The sequence below is a fragment of the Eubalaena glacialis genome, chromosome 6, assembly GCF_028564815.1.
Source record: "Eubalaena glacialis isolate mEubGla1 chromosome 6, mEubGla1.1.hap2.+ XY, whole genome shotgun sequence".
Classification (NCBI taxonomy): Eukaryota; Metazoa; Chordata; class Mammalia; order Artiodactyla; family Balaenidae; genus Eubalaena; species Eubalaena glacialis.
Genome location: NC_083721.1, coordinates 38798137 through 38811838, shown reverse-complemented (window position 1 = coordinate 38811838; position 13702 = coordinate 38798137). Strand labels below are relative to the sequence as shown.

General features: G+C 31.4%; 1 non-coding gene across 1 annotated transcript; it reads left to right on the top strand.

Moving 5' to 3' along the window:
• Window positions 1–3066: 3066 nt before the first annotated feature.
• LOC133094179 (small nucleolar RNA SNORA11) lies at window positions 3067–3196 on the top strand. The gene has a single exon (XR_009701396.1). It is a non-coding gene; the product is annotated as a small nucleolar RNA SNORA11 (small nucleolar RNA).
• The last annotated feature ends 10506 nt before the right edge of the window (window positions 3197–13702 follow it).

Sequence of the window (13702 nt, the reverse complement as noted above, 5' to 3'; positions counted from 1 at the left end):
TCATGAATATCATCATCAAAATTGGAACTAATTGGCACTTTTCTCAGCTGAAACCTCAGGAACTAAAAAAGACCTAGAGATTGCCTGAGGCTCATAGGCAACATCTTAAAAAAAAATTTTTGTTGGAATATCTATATGGATTTCTAGTGTGTTTCACTAGAGGTGTGGAAAATAAGTTTAACAACTTATTAATTAAAATTAATGACTAATTAAACCAATAAATATAAGACAATGTTTATTTCGTCAGTCTCTATTATAATTGTTAATATTTCAATTACTGATAATACTACTTCATATGTGTACCTACTTATTCTAAACTCTATGGAGCTTAACATAAATTTAAAAGAATTAATTTGCCTCAAATTGTATACAGTTTTATTACAATAATATCATGTCTCTCCTCCACTGTAAGCCCAGCCACTAAAATGTACTTAGCCAATACACTCTTTCTTTAACTGACAAGTGTATAATGTTTTTCTAGTGGAAAACAGTTTCTTTATACAGGTGAGGTTGTGAACAGTAGTTGTTTTGGTATCATGCAGGTTATAAGAATATTTTTTAAAATCAATATCAAGGTCACTATGTAGCATATAACCAATTTTATTCACTTTTTTGACTAATGACTACAATTTTCTTTCACAGTAACATAACAGAGAAATGAAGTTGCTTTAAAGGCAACTGTATTAGCTCTCTTTGAAATATACGTTGAAAGAGGATACCAGGGTTTTTATATAAAAATAATGCATATTTAGGCAGAGTTGATGGCTACTTTTAAAGTGACAGTTACCTTAAATTACTATTGGTATCACTGTGATATAGCAAGTGTAGTTCTGTTTTGAACTGAACAGTTTTGAAGTAAACATTTTAGGTTATGACAAGGTCAGTTTACTTTTGGAGTCTGTCTCCAAGGGCATTACATTCAGGAGTGGCTGAGTTTCTCAATCTATTAAATTTTACTAAAAAATAAATAAATAAAATAAAAAACAAAGTAGAGCAACACAACAAAGCTCTCTGATTAGGAAACAATGTTTCTCCCTCATGTAAATGCATGCATTGTTTACATTTGGAGTGTTATACAGTACTATTCCTTTCTTCACTCCTGATACCTTATCATTCTTTTGATCAGCAATTCAAAACCACTAAGATGATACCTACTGTGCATTCTATCTTCGTCTCTTTCAAATCGCTCTTGGAATAAATATTTAAGGTATGTATACAGTAATCTTTCATTTTACACAATTGTCTTCATAATATTCAAGTTAATCATTTCTTGTAACCTTTTAAATTTTTTTAATCTCATTTTTTTGTAAGTTTCAACTAGGAGGTAAGGTACACTAAGTTTCATTGACGGCTACTCAAGGTAACTAGGTTATACGCCTATGTTTTCAATAGTAATTCAAAATACTATTTTAAAGTTTGTTTAAATACCAGACTGATGGCCTCTGCATTGGGGATGTGGTCCTGGAAATAGAGGAGCAAGTTTCATCAGAAATGTTGAGTCATTACAGTTTGGTTCCCTGCTCATGCGTGCTAGGGATCTTTTACAACCATTTAAACAATTGAGGAGCTTGGGATAATGTATTTTTTCTTCTCTAAATTATTTTTATATTGGTCTAATAGTAGATTTGGCTAAGGGTGGAATATGACTCACTTCCAAGTGACCTCTCATCTACATCAAGATAGCATACAATTTCCATTTTTCCAATTATTCTTAAAAAACTACATTACATTTTGCATAAGCTAACACTTTATTTCATAAATTATTATATTACAAATAAAATAAAATGTTATTATCAAATGACCAAAGACATGAGAAAAGCCATTTATTGCAAAAAGCATTTTGTTTTGATAGAAACATGTTTTAAAGTTTGATTTATAGATATATAGCTGAATGCCTGATTTCTAAATATACACCAAAGTTTTCTAAAGAGGAAAAAGAAACTGGACCAAAATTTTAAAATTACGGAAATATTTAAGTAAGTATAATTTCTTATCATTGATTGAAACATCTGAAAATTAAATAACACTATTATCATTATATTTAAATTTTTTTTTCAATTTCCATTTATACTTGTCATGGTACTTAAACTCTATTCCTTATTTTCCTGAAAATTGAGAATGAGACAGTCTGCTATAATTTGAAAGTGTTATATTTACAAGGACAAAGATAACATTAAATAGCCAAAAATGATTCCTTAAATGTCTATAATTTTGCTGTTTTAACTTATTTTTAACAATTGCTATCATTATGTTGGTATTACGGGTTATAATATTTTCATGCAGGGAAAGACTATTTGTTTCTATTTATAAGAAAAGCCTCACAGATTAATATGTAAATATAGGTGAGCTGGCATTAATATTTTCTAAAACAATTCCACTTTCAATTGCAAATTATAATATAATTGTTTTTAGTTCTAAATAGATTCTATTTAACTTGCTTTGTGTGTCTCTGTATTAAGATATCCTTACATGTTGAAGTGCTCACGTCCTTCATCTCTTACTGTGTTTTACATGAATCTATAATGACATACATTTTTTAATTCTTCTCTACTTTGATTTCAGTTCCAGCCCTGTATAAATGAAATTGACTATGTTTATTTTAGGGCTTTGTCAAATAAACATCAGCAAACAATTACTTTATAATTTTATGTTAATTCTATGATAATTATAAAATAAAGACATACATAGGCAAATGAATACTCTTCCATATGAGCCATTTTGTTTAGCATTTTCTAAGCACTCTGACCTTTAATGAACAATCATTCAATATTTTATATGAATATACTTTAATTTTTCATTCAGTTTATTTGAGAATCTAAATATATATAATTATAAGGAAGAACACACTGTCACTTAATTAAATTATATATATTCCTTCAAGGAAAAAATGAGATTAGATGATGCAAATAATAGACATATCGATGTAAATTTTGAGAACAAGTACAAAAAATTCTCTTTATAATAAACATCTCATCAATATTTTTATTACCTTCTGTTGTATTTTCCTCCCTTCTATAAGAAGAGTATTTATCTATTATAGTTGGCTACCCTATTAAAAATTATCTCAGGGTGTGCTCAGAGCAGGGGGTCTGAAGAAATGGCTCGTCTGTTTACAACACACCCAACAGGAATCTGGGTTCACTGTGACAAGGGGCACAAAGCTTGTGGCCTTCCTATGAACAAATACCCAACACATATCCCCCTGCACCTCCACGTGGCTGCTGGGCAGGACTCAGTACTGGAAGGAAAGCTACAGTATTTAGTGGGGGAGTTTGCCACCTAGAGTCTGTCCAGTCCACATGTGGGTGGGCCATGAGTGGTCTTATAGGCACAAAGGCTTTGAACCCCTCTCTTCAAGGAAAAAAGAAAAATAGATTCCAACTATATGCCATTCTGGAAAAGGCAAAACAATGGTGACAATAAAAAGATCAATGGTTGCCAGGAGTTTGGGGGGAGAGGGGAGATGAATACATAGAGTACAGAAGTTTTTATGAGCAGTGAAAATACTTCGTATGACATTATAATGATTTTATGTCATCATACTTTTGTCCAAACCCATAGAACGTGCAACACTATTCACTTCATAAAGTGAACCCTAAGATGGACTAGGGACTTTGGTGATTATGATGTGTCAGTTCAGTTCAGCCTTGGTTAAAAAAAAAAGTCTTAAAAAGAATTAACACTCAGGGTAGACGTTTTTGGCAAAATTTTTGTTTCACTTTTATATATGTATACATATTATATAAGGTGTGTGTTTGTTGGATTGTGATGTAAAATGTACTGTTTAGATTAAAAAAATTTGCAGGCTACTGTAGTTATACTGGCAAATAAAAGCACAGATTAATCTCAAAAAAATTATCTCTGCATTATACAATGATACAAATAGCTAAAATTCTACAAATAATTATAAACACCATCTTTATAGTGGGATAAATAATTAATCGACCTTTTTTGAAGGGAAATTTGTAAAATTTCCTTTATATGCTTTTGTTACCAAGATGTTGAATGAGGCAACAACCAGAACAGTGATATAGTTACCGAACACTGGGATCGATGAGCTGATATTTGGTAACTTTTTGTCAATCTGAATTACCAGGTTTATTGTATCAAAGGCTTTGACATTCTGGGCCATCTTACCTATGATCTCTGAATTTAGAATGATAATATACTCATTCCTCATAAATTAATCTCTATATGGGCAATACTCAAACTATGCATGAGTGCATTAAATCTCATTTAAAAATAAAAAGCTTACATAAATCATTTTAAAATATATTAATAGTCTAAGACTCCAAAGTAATTTATAAATATATTCTTTATAGTTTGGGGAAATATTTTCCCATTGAAATAATATTATAGAAATGTAGTGATGATTTCAGATATAGCTATTTAAATTCTGCTAATGTCTCTAAGATACAGAACCTAGTGTGTATACATACACACACACACACACACACACACTGTATGATTTTATGAAGAGCTTGCAGAGTTCCACTTTAAGAAGTCAATTCACAGATGGAAGATAATCTCTTTCCACTCACCACCCACTCAAGAAAAATTAGGTGGCATCATCACCAAGCTATTGTAGGTAACAGGTTCTAACCTCTCTACGAAAGACATATCCCAAAGAGAGATGCACAAGTCTATGGTTTTCTGAAAAGCCTAAGTATCTAAATAGATGTAGGAGAAAAAAAGAAAGAAAAGATCATTTCAGTTTCAAGACGATTCATAATAAAAGCTTCCCTAGTATTTAATGGAATATAAATTGAAACAGGCCCCCATAGTTCTCGAGATTTGTCTTGCATTTAATTTCCTTTTATCCCTCCAATCTCTTTAGCAGGAAAGGTAGCTCTTATGTGTCCAGTCCAATAGAGGCAGCATAAGTTCTCTTTAGTTTACCACATCATATTAACTTACTTGCTATTTTGACACTTTTAGTGTTTTTTTGTTGTTGTTGTTGGGTGTTTTTGGTTGCGCTGGGTCTTAGCTGCGGCAGGCGGGCTCCTTAGTTGCGGCTCGCTCTAGTTTTAGGGGAATGTAGTCATTTTGATGTGTATGGATTCAGCAAAGAATCTGGCAACATCTCTGAGAAAGCCTTGTGTGTAAGATAAAGAAATATAGCCTGAAAGTGAAGAAAACTGACTGGATTGATAGGCTTAATGCAAATGACTAAGCTGGAGGACAGACTATTTAAGGGGCAACACCAATGTCAAACTGGGGAGAGTGGCTACAAGACTTCAGAAAATGCTGTTCTCTTTAACATATTAATTAGTAATTAAGTGTCTTCAATTTATTAAAGAAAAAACACTATTCTTTATGATATTTGATAAAAAATTATGCTAGTAGTGATTGGCAAAATGCCAAAAGACCAAAGTCTGGTTTCATAAACTCAACAGACTTATATGATCATCCAAATAAATTAAAATGAAGTAACTAATGCTTCTTATGACTTAATAGCACCAAAGTATCTCTTTTCTTTGAAAACTTCTAAAATAGCATTATGGCAGTATCAGACGTTTCGCATCTGATATTTCCCTTCAATTTCTATTTCTCTTCCACATTTCCGTGACCTTCAGGAGTGAGAGATAGTAAAAAAAAAAAAAAAAAAAATGTATTAGAATCATCCCAATAACTATGATGTGTTGCTGGATATTTCATGTTCATTTTTCTTCTCTCTGTCATTTTGTGTTTTATCTTCTATAAGCTTGTCAATGATATTTTTCACTCAAAATTGCTTAAGATTAGAGAGTCTCTGTCCATGATCTGCTCAAAGATTTTGGACAGTACAGAGTTGGCACTATTCTAAATTAAGTCAAGTTAGTTCATTTTCAGACTAATGGAAAGTGAATGTAGTGTGCAACAGTATTTCAATTAAGCCATTTTTTTTGTACAGATGCCTGAAGAAACCCAGTCTTTGATTGAGCAATAGAAATAAATGCACTTGTGATTTGAGCAATAGAAATCAATGCACTTGTGATTCTTGATGCTTTATTCTCAGACTATAAAGTCAAATTGATAGGAGGAGGGTGATGGGAGTACACATCAATGCATTTTAAAAATTACTGTATATCATTAGTTTTTTCCACATAAATTTGAGAAACAACCCTTATAGAGGTATTTAGGTACATATATAGAAAAGCCTGGGTTTTCTAGAGAATTCTAAGGGCCAATCCTATTTTTGCTGCTGAGTTTCTTTTTGATCTTGGGAAATCAAGTTAACCATTCAGGACTTCAGTTACTTTATCTGTAAAACAGATAAAATATCTTCCTCATAGGACTTTTATTGGGAAAAGTAAATGCACACAAAACACCTAGCATATTGCTTGCCTGAATGACTTGATAAATGTTCGTTTTCTTCCCCAAATCTGAACCAATATATTTAGGAGACTATGTACTTGAGTTGCCTGAAATCATAGGCCTTAAATATCATTTTAAAGAAGAAATTATGAATACTACACATATATTTGACTCAGTTTGTAATATTTGGAGAAAAAAAATCAAAAAGTCTTTATTTTCTTTAAACCTCATAATGAAAAAAGAGCTCTGTACAGGCATAAGTTTCCTAAAACCAAAGTGTTGCATTTCTTTTCTATGTTTACAACTTTCAGAAAGCGTAAACTATTTAATATGTTCAAGATCCAAAAGATTATTTAAAAGTACATGGCATAAATATGTAGCACAGGTTTGGGATGTGTTAGGATGAATACCAGAGAGTGTTTTCTCTCTGATTGGGAACAGTATTTCTTATCTGGAGTGACATCAGGCGACACCCGTGAATGTTATTTTTAAATCATTGGATATGCTTGTTGTTCCAACTGCACCAGCACCTGGTGAAATATGCAGCTGAGGGGACTTGGCAATTTTAAAATAAGTGAATCAGAGATTATTTTTAATTTCAATTTCAAATGCTATAATCACCTGTATTTAATATTAGCCATATTTAGACAAGCTGCCTGTCTCCACTTAAACGTATCCTCTTTACCTCTGTCATTCTGCAAGTCAATGTTTTAACTGCTTTCTTTCAATATGTAGATTTATCTTCTCCCATGGCTGGGTTGTCATTAAAACTGCCACAAACTAATTATTTATGTATACCTATTTGTTATTAAACCAGTAAAATCTTCACCTTCACTGACTGCCTTTCTCCCAGGTCACCTTGTGAGCAAAACTTCGCATTTTTCAATTCGTTGTTGGTTTCCCATCCATCTCTGTGTATATTAAAGCTGCTCTGCTTTCCTTATGGCAAGTCTTATCTGACTAAGTCATATGCCTTCCAGTATTGCTATCCTTTTGTTATAGTCTTACCACTGTACTTTTATTAAAACATTTCTAGTAACAGCACATAAAAGGGTGTTATAACAAAGTATCCCTAAATCATAAAATTAAATTTGAGTTTTGTAATATCTGTGAATTGACCTAGAGCCTGGAAAATTTAGGTCATACATAGAAGGAAAACTCAAAACTCAAGCATATCAATAATGTGAAAAGTGAAAGGCAAATCACTCTTTTTTAATATGCTAATATTTAGTGCCTTTGGATGACGTTTGAGTCATCATACAGTGCTAGAGTTTAGACTTTATATAAGGCATTATGTGTTAGGCATTGTCAGGGCAGCAAGGATGAAAAAAACAGTCTTTACTCTTCTAAGGGACTTACAGTCTATTAGAGGAACTGCATGTGTATCTAACTACAATAAAGGTTAATGATAATAATAATAAAAGAAATACGTGAAACAAAGAGAGGAGAAAAGGAGAGAGTTTTCTTATGTCCTGATTTTTTTAAGTCCTTCCAAGAACTATAGTTTATTAACTTGTCAGGGTGAGCTTATAATAACTACAATAAACCAAATGTTCATCAAATTGAATTAGATTCAAATTAAAATTTGGTTGTTTTTCTTATTTTGAAGAGACTCTATAATTCATGCTCTTAACTGAACTTAAACATCTTCATTTCTTTTTCACCTATTTTAAATCATATTCCTTACTCTTTTTCAGTCCCCATTAAACCAGTAAGATACATTGATTAGCAGAAATGTTTAGACATACATTATAATTTTGAATTTTGAATGATAATTTTGAACTTTAGGATTGATGGATGCTAAAGAATAGTAGTGAAGTTTGGAATTTTCTTGGAAGAATGATTATCCCACACAGCTGATATAAGATAAAACAGAAAGACACAAGAAGAATTTCTAGATATCAAACATATGCATCCAAAATGTAATGTTTTACTTGAATAAAAATATACATCTTATAAAAGGTAATGTCAGTTACCCAATATATAAAGCAGAAATCTCTCTAAAAAATGAAAATAAATATTCAGAGGAGGAAGCAAACAACCAGAGATGGCCCATTCATGTATCCATATCCTGAGAGATTTGCAACAGACAGTTTGGATTGATATCATTGGGGATAAAAAGACTTATCCTCACAAAGGAAATAAGAGCCAACATTTATCATTCTGACAAAAGGTCATGGGTTTGCTTTAAAACATGTTTCATGCAAATATTTAAACATATGGCCTGTAACCTCTCAATTTTGAAATAACTTGCTGTTGTTTAATAGTAAAATAATTATTTGTAAGCATTGTGTGTGTGTGTGTGTATTTTTCTAAGTGTCTGATTCTGCCTAGTAAACCATTCTCTTTAATGTCTTTTCTTTGTAGGGTCTTCAAGATTATTTTCCTAGAGGAGGTCAAGACAGTAATTGGATTCCATTTCAAATATTATGATTGTGAAGTTAATTAAAAATACTTCTAATCCAAGGTCTTTCTTTTTCTTAGCAATTTAATATTATTTATAATCTTCAATAGTTTACTCTTCATAAGACCTAAAAAATATGAACTGTCTCTTTTACATAAAATCAAAGCAGATATAAAATAGATGAGATTAAATTGAAAATTTATAACTGGAAAAAGGACAATGAAAAAAGCTTAGCTTTTGAAAAAAATCTTAACTAATTTATCATGACAGGCTGAAAAAAGTCACTTAAATCAGTTTATAAAATGACCTAAATTCTTCTACTGTTATTTGATTGTATGATTTGACAAGTTAAGATTTCACATATAATAAAATAATGACTTCAGAGATCAAATATCCCAGTGTCTGTTTTGACAGATGAATAAAATTAGGTTAAGACAAATTAAATTTTATCATAAATAACAACAAAACTAAACAAATCTGGGCAATAGGTAAGTGCCAAAACTGGAAAATAGATTATGGGACTTGAAATCCAGAACTCTTTGAAGATAAAACGTTGGGATTCCAGTGTTCTGTTTTGTTGTGTTTTCCTGGCTTTCGTAAAGTAGTTTTTGTTGGTCTGTTATTGTTTATTTTAGGTTTTTATTTTTCAATAATCTTAAACTACTTCTCAAAGAAAAATAAAACATGATGAAAATTAAATGTCACAGGAATCACAACAAGATTTGTCTAAAGATGTGAAAGGAACATCCCAGGCTCAATATTCAGAAGGTTATCTTAATTTGAGTTCAAAATCAAATATTAATAGAGTGTGTTGTTCAACCTCTTATCTTTTCCTTTTAAATTTGGAGGATATCACAAATATATTGTAATTGGAAAATAGAAAAGTTTTCTATAATATTTTATTGGCATCACGTTATCTTTATAAGTTACCTATGATCTAGTCTATTTACTATCCTATTCAAAATTATTTTTATTTTCTTTCTAAACACAGTTTGGTTTCTAGGTGTAAAATGATGACATATTATTTCTTTCTTTTTTACATAATTTAGAACCTCCAGATCTCAATGGAAAGATTTTAATGTAATTTTCTACACAGATACTATACAAATACACAGCTTCTGGAGAAAAATCTAACAGAAATAGCATTATATAAAATTTTGTAGTAATGTTTATTTATGGACCTAGGGGTAAATTCTGCTTCAAAATTTAGGGAGATATATATATATATATATATATATATATATATATATATATATATATACACACTATATGTATACATATAATTTAATTGTATTAACAGACTTTATAAAGTATAGTTAAAAGAGTGTTTAAAGGGATACATTTATATTATCTGAAAGATCTATGATTTTGGCCATTGATAAATTAGTTATTAAGTGCAAAACCATTTAATGAAATTTTTAATTTTATTTTCAAAAGTTACTTTCTGTCATTTGCTATGAACTTATTTTATTTCTTAATTTAAATGTCCCTATAACTTTCTTCTGCCAAAAGAAAAGTCTTAGTCCAAACTCTTTCATGGTACCTTCACGTTTTTGTTGAGCTCTGAAGGTACTAGGATAAAATTTCCTATGCATATACATAATCAAAACTCCTAGCACAATGCAAAGCACAGGTACTTAATTTGTGTATTAAATTATTGATATCAGTTCAATTTGGTGCCATGAATATTTTTTGAGCATTGTGCTAGATGTTGTGGGGAATTTTTTTTTAAGTTGTTTTAGTCTAGGAGGAGGTCAGAAAGTTAAAAAAATTAGTTAGAGCACGATGCAGTTATGGAAGTGACATAAGGTAAGTAAATATAGAGAGAAAGGAGCTATTAATCCTTCTGTGGTGGTAAGAGCAAGCTTCATGCAAGAGAAGAAACTTAAGTGTTAAAGCCAAATAGGATGTCACTGGCACTATTATGGAAAGAAAATTATTTATAATGGTTCCATGTTACTGCAGTGTAGAATGTGACTGGTAGAGTGGCAAGGTGCATATGATTAATTAACAAACAATTAAATAGGCACTTATTTTATTTCTACAATAATCTGGTATTGCAACAATAAAATAAAATCAAAAGTTATAGAAGAAGATGCAATAAATGTAAAGCAATTTCCTAAAATACCTGTACATCCTATTCACACTGAATGTCAAAAACCTTAAAGAGTTGCAATTTTATAAAGTTTTATAAAATTTTATAAACTTTACTTTTTTTAAATGAACAAACAAAATTCTTTAATTATTGTTAAACATACCGTGATAAAACGATGTAAGACAAAGATTTTGTTCATTTTAGCTCTAGTGAAACCATCACTTTCCATTTCAAAGAAACCAAATTATTTAAGAATTTTATTGTCAAATGTCAATGAGAGTATCAAAACTTCTAATAGATATTTCTAATTTTATAAGCATTATCCTTTCGCTCATTATTCATTATGCCTGCTATTAAATGAAAATTGGAAAAATGTGTTTTAAATGGGCTGTAAAAGATACTTTTATTGACAACTTCATATTAAGTAGAGGGAATGGTATTTGTTTAACAGACTAAAAGGTCTAAACTAGTAAATACAGCTAATAATTTATAGAACCCATTTTACTTGGGTAGAGCTAATAGGAATGATTAATGCCAACAGTTGAAACTTTGTAGTATAAAACATGCTATGAGAGAAAAATGTGTAAAGTTTTATTAAATTTATTTCCAGAATCGCTTATATGTGGAATCTAAAAAAAGGGTACAGGATGTCCCTGGTGGCACAGTGGTTGAGAATCCGTCTGCCAATGCAGGGGACACGGGTTCGAGCCCTGATCTGGGAAGATCCCACATGCCGCAGAGCAACTAAGCCCCTGTGCCACAACTACTGAGCCTGCAATCTAGAGCTCGCGAGCCACAACTACTGAAGCCTGTGCGTCTAGAGCCTGTGCTCCGCAACAAGAGAAGCCCCCGCAATGAGAAGCCCATGCACCGCAATGAAGAGTAGCCCCCGCTGGCCGCAACTAGAGAAAGCCCACACACAGCGACAAAGACCCAACACAGCCAAAAATAAATAAATAAATAAAAAATGGTAGCACCTTGATTTAAAAAAATTAAAAATAAATAAAAATAAATAAAAAATTTAAAAGGGTACAAATGAACTTACCCACAAAACAGAAATAGAGTTACAGATGTAGAAAACAAACTTATGGTTACCAGGGGGTAAGAGGAGGGAGGGATAAACTGGGAGATTGGGATTGACATACACACACTACTATATATAAAATAGATAACTAATAAGGACTTACTGTATAGCACAGGGAACTCTACTCAATACTCTGTAATGGCCTATATGGGAAAAGAATCTAAAAAAGAGTGGATATATGTATATGTATAACTGATTCACTTTGCTATACAGCAAAAACTAACACAACATTGTAAATCAACTATAATAATTTTTTTTAAATCAGTTTTAAAAAACCTTCAATTATAAAGAGAATAAGATAATGGTTGTCATATTTAATATGAGTAAACATTCATTACTTATTTATCACAGGGCTATTGATAAGAAAAGTCTTATATAATTGCTTTTATGTGAGTTAAGTTAGAACATATACATTTGTATTAAAATAGTGAAAAAGGCTAATAATAACATATAATTCCTTCAAGATACTTAGATTCAAAGTGGGTGTAAGTTTTAAAAGATGAGGTATCCTTCTATCTAATAAAACTTGCTATAGGAACTTCAGTTACTGGAAATTCCACACAGCCTTTATGTATTATATGTTCTGGACTCAAGAATCTGCATTGCCCATGAAACCTGAGTTTGCAAAAATCCAATACGGAGATTTGTACCCCACTAAAAATTGACCTTGAACACCACTTATTTGGCCTCTTTAATGCTCCAGTTTATTTCCTCACCTCATCAATCTCCTATTTGGCTTATTAGCTTGATTTGACTCTGTCACTACTGTATCTCATTATATGGCATGAGAGTCAGTAATTATATGTTGACCGTTCTCTTCTAGAAAGACTTTCAGGACCACTGTACTCCTATACTAGGCCCAAGTGAGGTGTACATCTTGTCTTTAATTCTAAGCCCTTTTCATTGACTCAAACTTCTCAAGCTCCTCACCAGAATGTGAGCTCCAATTATTTTTTGTCCTGTGTCCCATGTTACCAGCATCTGGTAAATAATAGGTGCTCTAGATGTTCACTGAATGAGTGAAAATATTTTTCCAGAAAGTTACTTAATCATTAAGGGGACATCATGGGAAATTAACAGTGTTGCATACCAAATAACACTAGTATTATTTCTTTCACACCCATAACCTTATATACTTTCCTCAACAAATCTGCAAGATGGGCCTTATTCATTTCTATTTTATAAATTAGAAACCTGAATTTCCAAGAAGTTAGAGACTTGCCTAAAATCACATATCTTAGCTAAAGATTCCACATGGATTTTTCCACTGGTTTCAATTAATCCTAGAAACAGCTATTAGGACATAAATATACATGTTTCTAATTATAACATCAATTACTTGCATATATCTCTTTAGAGTCTACTAGGCACTGACACATACATTATGCAATTTTATCTAAAGAAAACATCCATTCGTTTGATAGACCAGAGATCATAAACTGTGAATTTTTAAAGAAGCAGCTGAAGGGCAACTTTCTATGCAATGTCACTGGTTCTTTCAGAGTTGGTCGTATCTTCCTCTTAAGTACAATTTCAATGTGTATATATCTCTAAATTGGACTTTCCAGGATTAATTATAACTAGTTGACTCTAGGTTTGTTTCCCTCACTTGATCATGACAGGCTTGATGTTAGGAATCTTAGGGACTTGTTAATTTATTCAATTAATTCTAAGCACTTTTTAAAGTGTGTATTGCTATATTTATCAGAAAACACATTATGGTTCAATTCCTCCGTCACATGTATTAGAGGTGTGTAAATTCAATTCACCTGTATTCAAGAAGACATTTGCCATGAACATGTACAATGCTAGACATTGAGGG